Source organism: Mirounga leonina, unplaced genomic scaffold (genome assembly GCF_011800145.1).
Source record: "Mirounga leonina isolate KUSES-001 unplaced genomic scaffold, KU_Mleo_1.0 Mir_82, whole genome shotgun sequence".
Taxonomy (NCBI): Eukaryota; Metazoa; Chordata; class Mammalia; order Carnivora; family Phocidae; genus Mirounga; species Mirounga leonina.
In genome coordinates, this window is record NW_023270825.1 from 41,953,713 (window position 1) to 41,962,886 (window position 9,174).

The 9,174-nt window shown below is 41.3% G+C and overlaps 1 pseudogene; it reads right to left on the reverse strand.

The window, feature by feature from the left end:
- Nucleotides 1-603: 603 nt before the first annotated feature.
- On the reverse strand, nt 604-975 carry LOC118002527 (annotated as a pseudogene).
- Between the last annotated feature and the right edge of the window lie 8,199 nt (nt 976-9,174).

The following is a 9,174-nucleotide window of genomic DNA, read 5'->3' on the forward strand; positions in this document are numbered from 1 at the left end:
GCTCGATCCCAGGACCCCGGGATCATGACCTGAGCCGAAGGCAGAAGCTTACCTACTGAGCCACCCAGTTGCCCCTACAACCTATTTTTTAGATAAGTACATAGACACAGATTTTTGAGGATAGGTCCAATGCTGCATCCCCAGGAAATGATAGCGTTGGGATTTGAAACCCAACTTTTGGATCCAGCCCATGCTCTTAGCCATTTTTCTGATGCTGGAAGGATAGCCTGGCTCTAGGGCTCTGCTAAGTATGCTTCCTAAAGCATTCACCAATTTTTTTTGAAGATTTTATTTATTTATTTGAGAGAGAGAGAGCATGAGAGGGGGGAGGGTCAGAGGGAGAAGCAGACTTCCCGCTCAGCAGGGAGCCCGATGCGGGACTTGATCCCGGGTCTCCAGGATCATGACCTGAGGCGAAGGCAGTTGCTTAACCAACTGAGCCACCCAGGCGCCTGCATTTGCCAATTATATGTACTCTAAATGCAATGGGGTTTCCCTCCAGGGCAGGGATCCTAGTCCCCTTCTGTGCTTTGGACTCTTTTGGCAGTCTGCTGATGGTTATAGACTGCTCATAACGTTAAAAAAAAATTTTTTTTTCTTATGTTAAAAGGGTTTTATTTGCAGGAGAATGGGACCGTAATGGAACAAATCAAGTCCCATGTCATCAACTGACTCTTCTGACTCCTCCTTTTTCTCCTCTGCTGCCACTGGGGTGGAACCAGCCCCAGCAGGATCTGCAGATTCTGGGACAGCAGGGACAGCCACAGCCCCACCAGTGGGCACACTGGCCAACTTGCCAATACCCAGGGCGATGACATCTTCAATACTTTTCTGTTCAGCTCACTGATGACCTTGTCGAGTCAGTTATCATCCACCTCGATGCCCACGCTGTCCAGAGTCTTCTTGATGCCCTTGGCATGGAGGGGAGGCATTGCCCCTGAGGGTGGCCAGCAGGTAGGAGGCCATGTAGCACATCTCCGTGGCATCAGGGACTGAAGGGCTTTTTTTTTTTTTTAAGTAGGCTCTACACCCAACCTAGGGATTGACCTCACCACCCCAAGATCAAGAGTCATATGCTCTACTTACTGAGCCAGCCAGTTGCCCTTCCTCAGAACATTTTTAAATGCATTAAAAATATGTAGAATTGCAAATGAAACCAATTAATTGAATATGGCTATCAAAATAATAAAAGAGTTGTGATACAGCAATATGTGCCTTTCTTTATTAATGCCTTAAAAATACGATCTAGCAATTAGTCTAGTAATGACTTTAATTCTGAAGTATTGATGGGCCTAAACAACATTTCGAGATATATGCAACTACTGAAATATGAAAATCTATGATCTCTCTCTATTCAAGACAAAGTCACAGGCACTGCTCAAGGCACTGAAGTTTGGTGTCTATATTCATAATGGAAGAAAATGCTAGATTTCTCTAAGAGGTGAGCGCAATTGAAGATGTGATTTTTTTTTCTTCCATCCGGGTTCACGGACCCCCTCCCCTGAACTCTATGTACAAACACTTTGTATGTGTATATGTGGGGACTGGTCCTATGAATTTCAGATTAAGAATCCATGTTCTAGAGAGGAGGGATTTTCTGCCTTTTTGAAGAGGTTGGAGTGCTCAGAGATAGAGGTGAGTCAGGTGGAAAAAAATTGTCATGTGCACAGAAATGGCACAAAGTCAGTGGTAAGAGGTGCATAGTGAAGGAGTGTAATAAAGGAGGAGGAGGAGGAGGAGGAGGAGAAACCTAGCAGCATTGGAGCCTTGCGAAAGGTAAGCAGCTCTTCCTCTGTGGAATGAACCCAGAGATGTTCAGAAGAAGATGGTGAAAGAATACTTGGAGGCATCTTAAAATGTGCATACAAATCTTAACAACGGGAAGAAATTCTGTAGCTGTCCGCAACAGAAAGAGGCACATTGTGTTGTTACTATACTGAGGAGCACAAAGGGATCTGGGCCTGCAGTTGTCATGGGAGGGTGAAGGGGGAGGTGTCCACATCTTCTTGAATTATACAGAGATATATAGCAAGGGTCATAAACCCCACTACCCTCTATCTACTTCAACTGATTCAAATGGGAACAAATGACACAGTGCAAATCCTAACCTAGTATATGTCTTTATCAACTTTGGAGAGATAGGCTTGGAGGCACGGGTGGTATTTTGACCACTCTAAATTGCAAGTTTGTCATTCCAGTGGTATCAAATGCCTCCATTTGGCATTCAAGTACACTAAGATCTGATCCGTTTTTTTTTCCCTCTTAAGACCTGTAGCCTTTTCTCATGCACTTTATATTCTTGGCAATTAGACCAATCAAAATTCTTTGCCAACTTCCAGTTTATTCTTTTTTGCAAATTCCAGCACCAATGATGTCTTTTCTCCTAATCCTATCCATCCTTTATTTGATTTTTTTAAAAGATTTACTTATTTATTTTAGAGAGAAAGAGAGAGAGAGAGCATGAGTGGGAGGGGCAGAAGGAGGAGAGAGAATCTCCAGCAGATGCTGCACTGAGCACAGAGCCCAACATGGGGCTCAGTCTTTATCTTTTTTTTTTTTTTTAAGATGTTATTTATTTGACAGAGAGAGCGCACAAGCAGGGAGAGCGGCAGGCAGAGGGAGAGGGAGAAGCAGGCTCCCCGCTGTGCAGGGAACCCGATGTGGGGCTCCATCCCAGGACCCTGGGATCATGACCTGAGCCAAAGGCAGATGCTTAACCGACTGAGTCACCCAGGTGCCCCCAGAGCATTTTATCTTTATTTATCTTATGATATTTAGCTTTCTTTGTTGGTGCTATGGCTATCAACAGTTGTGGCCTTTGAAGAAAAAACATACTAGAAAAAAATGCCTCATAATGGGAGGAAAAGCAGAATAGGAAGTAAACATAATACTTAGGGCCCTGGAGAGTCCTATATCAATAGAATATATAAGTAATAAAGTGAACTTGGAGTATTAACCAATGCACAGTTATCACCCTAATGGTAATGATAGGATTACAAGTAGAATGTGGCAAGTAAAATTATGTATATTTGAGTAAGAAATTAAAAAATTTCCATTAGAAGTGGAAGTATAAAAAGATACATAGTTTATATCAGCTTGGAGTGACATGATCAGAGGTGCCTCCTTATGAAAATGACTATAGTAGTAGCTGAAGGATGGATTATAGCTAAGAGATTTAAAGTAGAAAAACCAGTTGGCAGTCATTTAAATAGTCAGGGCACCTGGCTGGTTCAGTGGGTAGAGCATGCAACTCTTGATCTTGGGGTCATGGGTTCAAGGCCCTACGCTGGGGGTAGGGTTTACTTTAAAAAAAATTTTTTTTAAGTAAATAAATAGTCCAAGTGAGATATAATAAATACCCACTTAAAACTTCAAGGTTTCACATCTAGGTGCCTGGAAATGTGATGACGTTCTTAAGAAGAGAACATAGGAAAGGATTTGGAGGCACCTGGGTGGCTCGGTTGGTTGAGCTTCTGACTCTTGATTTCAGGTCAGGTCATGATCTTGGCATCCTGGGATTGAGCTCCGTGGTGGGCTCCATGCTCAGCAGGGAGCCTGCTTGACTCTCTACCTCTCCCTTTGTCTCCCCCCACCAGCGTGTGTGTGCGCGCTCTCTCTCTCAAATAAATAAATCTGAAAAAAAGAAGAAAAGGATTTGGGAGGCAGTTGCAGGATAAGAGTGGTTTGGGATGCAGGAAAAGTGAGAACCTCCCAATCAAGAAATAAATGCAATCATAGACTGAATTAGTAGAAATACAAGGTCCCGATCATCACTGCAGAACGGCAACCCGGTCTGGGTTCACTTTATGAAGGACTTTGAAAAATATGGTGACTTGCAAATTCTCTCAGTTGAAGAACACTGGAGGAAATTTGGAATATGTAATAAATAGGAAGGATATAATCACTGTCTTTAAATATGGGAGACATAGAAAAACTGAAGAAGGAATTAATTATATTCTAGAGTGAAAGGTGGTGGGGGTGGTGGTAGATAGAGGTACAAGGAGAAAAATTTTGGCTTGTCCTAAGAAATAATTTAGCAACACTGAGAGCCACCAAATAGTGGGAAACACTGACTTGCAGAGGCACAAACTCTTCATCTGTGAACCAGTCATGCAGAAACAGGATGAAACTGGTCATATGTTTTGTAGAAGGAATTTCTGTAGTCTATGGAAGGGGGGTTGAATTATAGGATGTTTAAGGTATCTTGCTACTTTAAAATCTTTGGTTTTTATTCTCCAAGGAAACCTTCCTTATTTCTTCCTGTCCTGGTGGGAGTGAGCCCCCTTCTCTGTGCTCAGGAAGTTACCCCTGTCATACTGACAGCATGCATTGTGGTAATAGGTTGTCTGTCTTTCTCATTAGACCGTCACTTCTTTGAGGGCAAGGTTGTCTTTTGTCCACATACGTCCATTGTCTAGTGCTGTGTTCAGCACAGAGTACTGACATTCAGTAAATGATGTCAAATGTTGAATAAATACATGAATGGAGGCGATTTTGGTTCCACTATGAACTATGACATATGAGTCAAGGCAGCCAAAGCTGGGACACTCCAGTTTGCTGTTACCTACAGCGGGAAAGTCTCAGTCTCATAAATTGTCTGCTCTCTTTCCCTCTTTTTCCCTAATGCAGACTCACTTATCAGAAATACAAGAAAGTTTGAGCATAATGGAATGAAATCATCTTATCTGAGAAGTCAGAACATGCTTTCAGTGTAGCTGAAAATCAAGAGACCTCAAAGTTGCATTTGATTTTTATTTAATTAATGAAAAATTTTGAAGTCATAAAAACACCAGTGGCTATGAAGAGTTCAGTAGCTAGAAACATTCCAAGGTGCCTATGGAAAAAAACAGTATAGAGTCAACTTTCACAGCTTTGGGGCAGTTGAGCATCATGTGATTGCACTCACATTCTTGGGAATCATTTGACATTGCAGGTGGTTCTCCCAAAAGATCCTGTTTCTCACCTCTCCTTTGATATTATTCTCACACTGATTATAATGCCCACAGTTGTCAGTCTACGTTAACGCAGACTTCTGGTGCAATCGGCACGGGGCTGAAATACATGGTCCCTGAGGTGGGGAATGAGCCAAACATCGCTAGTGCCTGGAGTGAAGGGAGATGTTTCTTCTTGCTAGTTTGCCTTCAAAAACCCCGCATAGTCCCGCTCCCTCTGCCCCTCCCCCAACTCGTGCTTTCTTTCCGTCTCTCTCTCAAATAAAGAAATAAATAAAACCTTAAAAAAAGAAACAAAACCAACAGCATGGTGTAGAAGAGATACAAATCAGATCCCAAAACATGTCCTACACACAGCCATCACCCAGATATGAAATTTAAGGCTACATTCTCTCCTTAGATTTATGCTGAAGCCAGTGAGAAACTGCATTTGTTTACAGAGAAAAGAGGGGCAAAAGTATTCCTTATGTGGAGAGGAGGCAGTACATTGCTTTCTAGCACATTCTGGGTGGCCGAGCTATCTGCTGTCCCCCTGACTCCCAAGCAGCCCTGGACACTTCTTGGTGCCTAGCACACACTCAGGGCAGAGCGGTGCATGTTAGTGAATGTTGTCTTAGAGATTACACGGCTGCAAAGAGAATTATTACATCAGAGGTGGGTAGTTGTGACTGTAATGGGAGTGATTATAAAGGAAGTAAATGAGGGACCTACTGCAAACGTGAAGGTTTCTTATCTTAACAACATAATCATTGTAACCACGACTGAGAGTGAAGATAAACACATCCTGACATTAATATTAACACTGTTCCAACAGCCTGAATGGAAACACGTTCAGCTACCATTTGATTAATTTTCATTAATAATAAAAGAAAAATCTTACGTGTCTAAAATCCTCTCCTATATTTGCATTATCAGTGTTGACATTATGGATGGACCAATCTGCTTATTCATACAATTGCCCTATCATAAGAAATTGAAGGATCTTTGTGAAACACAGGACTATATATGTGCATCCGTGCTTGTGAGCGTGTGTGCATGTGTGTGTGTGCGTGTGTGTGTTTATGTCTAAGGGATGGCATTAACCATATGAGACATGGTCTTAAAAGCTCAAATTTCAATGTGCAGAAGATTGCATCAAGTGAAGAGCATAAATATTATAGTAGAAACTAAAGCCTTTAGCACACCTGCACTTGGTAGTTTCCACCTCAATACCCAAAACAAGCGCACACGTTGAATGTACTCACAGATCCCCTTCTGCTTATATCCTTATTCCTCTCCCACCCCCAGCCCCATTCACTTCGAATCAAAGTGTATACAGACAGTGAAAGAGAGAAATTGATCTAGTAAAGGATTTTTTTTTTTTCCTCCATGCATGTCGTCTAGGGAGTTTCAGAAAGCAAGGAAGGGCTGGAGCACTTCTTATCGGCCATCAGGGATGGGCCATTCGATGATCTGATAATGGTGAATTCTAAGAAGAGATTTAATTCATATGGCCAAGGGATTTAAGCACAATGGGCTTCTTTCTCTGACAAAATTCCCGAGATAGTCACTGACATCCAAATTTGACCTCTAATTAATTTTAAATTCATTGAAAATGTGGCCTTGAGGGGATGCCCAAGAGAGGACCCAGGGGTTCATTCCTGCTCTGCTATGTGCAGACCTGAGGAGAGCATGGAGCGCCTAGCTTTACTCCCGGAGGACAGAGCGCAGAAGAGAGTAGAACAGAAGCAGATTTAAGAGCGTCCCAGTAAATGTTGATGTTAGCCGTGTGTGGTTCTCTCATTTTGTCTTCATAGGTCTACAATCAGCACACTCCAAGTAAGCTTGCAGGTTACCCAGAAGGCTTAAAGAGCCACCACGCGCATTCCTTTACGAGGAAGGAGATTGTAGAAATGACCAGTGTAATCACAGCTAACCACAATGTATCACATTTTTAAAAAATTTCTTGGCAGAGGTTTTAGATCAACACCCAAGAACTTAGCAGTGATGAAAAAGAAAAGCTACCCTGATGATCTCAAAAGCAGAGAGAACCCGAAGAAACCGTGATGAAGAGTACCTCCCTGACATTCCCTCTGATATTCAAGAGGCCACAAAGGAGATTAGGACTCTCTATTAGATGGTCACAACCCCAACCTCAAGCGTGGACGCCATCCCCACTTGGGGCAAACTCTCTGAAAGAGCAGGAGACGGGAAGGCAAAATTACCTGTTAGTAATTTTCCCTGAGCAACATTTTTGTCTTTCAAAAGACCAAAGCGAAGCTGAATTTTAGAGTCAAGGTTTCCCTCGTTGGAAACAGAGCAGGCTACTAGCACCTTTAAACACTTGCCTGTTTTTCAAGCAGCCGAGGGAGGTAAAACCTAGGCACTAGGAAGGCCCTGCAGAGGTGCTTCATTAACCCGATTAAGCAGGTGGATGGAGAGGGCCTCGCTGATAATTTACACCTTGCTAATGAAGCGTGTGACTCTTAATCTCCTCCAAACAAGATACACTCATGAAACTCTGGTGCAAAGAAAGGGGAAATTAATTAGGTGAAAAAACTATGAGATTATAGCAGAGGGATTCCTGCAAGGCAACTGTAACCTGGGCGGTTATTCATTTTAGCCTTTCTGAAATTAATGGCTGAGCTGTCAAGTAAACAAGTTGTGGTACCTTTTGGGCTTATTAAGAAGTTCAAAAGCAGTGCCTCATTACGTGTCTGATTTTATATTTCGTGGGATGTCTTAGGAAATCACTGTGATGGAAATGGTTGCTCTGATTTCTAGTGAGTCATTTTTTAAAATTTTTTTTAAAGATTTTATTTATTTATTTGACAGAGGAAGAGACAGCGAGAGAGGGAACATAAGCAAGGGGAGTGGGAGAGGGAGATGCAGGCTTCCCACGGAGCAGGGAGCCCAATTTGGGGCTCGATCCCAGGACCCTGGGATCATGACCTGAGCCCAAGGCAGATGCTTAATGACTGAGCCACCCAGGCGCCCCTCTAGTGAGTCATTTTAATATATTGGACTGTAGCACAACTATTCATAGTAAGACGGTATAAAGAAGATTGACATATATTGCCCATCATTTCAAAACCTTAACTTGCCAAGTAATTCTTATATCTAATGCAACATGTGAGGCGTTTTGTATCCTGAAGAGAAACATTTTATTTCATGTTTCTTTTATTTTATTTTCCAGCTTTCTTGAGATAAAATTTACATGTAACACGGTGTAAGTTTAAGGTGTATAATATACACTTGTATATTGTAAAATGATTATCACCATAGCATTAGGTAACATCTGTGTCATGTCACATAGTTGCCATTACTTTTTTTGTGGTGAGAACATTGAAGATCTACTCTCTTAGCAACTTTTGAATATATAATATAGTATTATTAACTATAATCACCATGCTATACATTACATCCCCACAACTTATTCATCTTACAACTGGACATTTGTACCCTTTGACCAACTTTTGCCTATTTCCCTCACTCCCCTGCCCCTGGTTACCACCATTCATTTAAGTGATTAGAGCTATGACATGAATGGTATTATTAAGTTAGTAAGATAAATGTAATGACCATAGCTAATATTTATCAAATATTGGTATGTATCAAATGCTAAGTACTTTGAATTCACTAACTCATTAGTCCACCATAGCAACTCTAGGAGGTAATCATTATTAGTCCATTTGTTTATAGATGAGTAAACTAAGGCCAAAGAAGTTACATGAATTGTTTATATCATGCCATGTGTTTTCTTGCTTACTTGTAAATGAAATAAACCAGATCTTAAAGCTAGAAATTAATTTAAATGGTGTTTATTTCAGAGGATTTGTCATATTTTTGGTCAAGTATGGAAATACCCTAGATTTCTAAACCAACCAGAATTATTGGATACAATTAGAATAGAGAGTTAAAAGAATAGTCTTCACAGTGAGCTAGATCTGGATTCAAATTTACTGTCATTTGCTGTGATCTTTGGCAAGTTACATAATTTCTTGAAGTCTCAGTTCCTTCATCTCCAAAATGGGGGTAATTATTCCTGCCTCATCAGATGGAAATGAGTCTCATCTAAGATATTACGTGTGATACATCTTGCACACAGTCAGGGTTCATAGGTGTTACTCTTTCCAGGCTTTGCTTTTTTGGGTCTACACCAGGCTTCCTGACAGATTCATTGGTCTAACTCAAAGCTGCAATTACTTAAAAACCTACAAGCCATTTTTTTTTAAAGATTTTA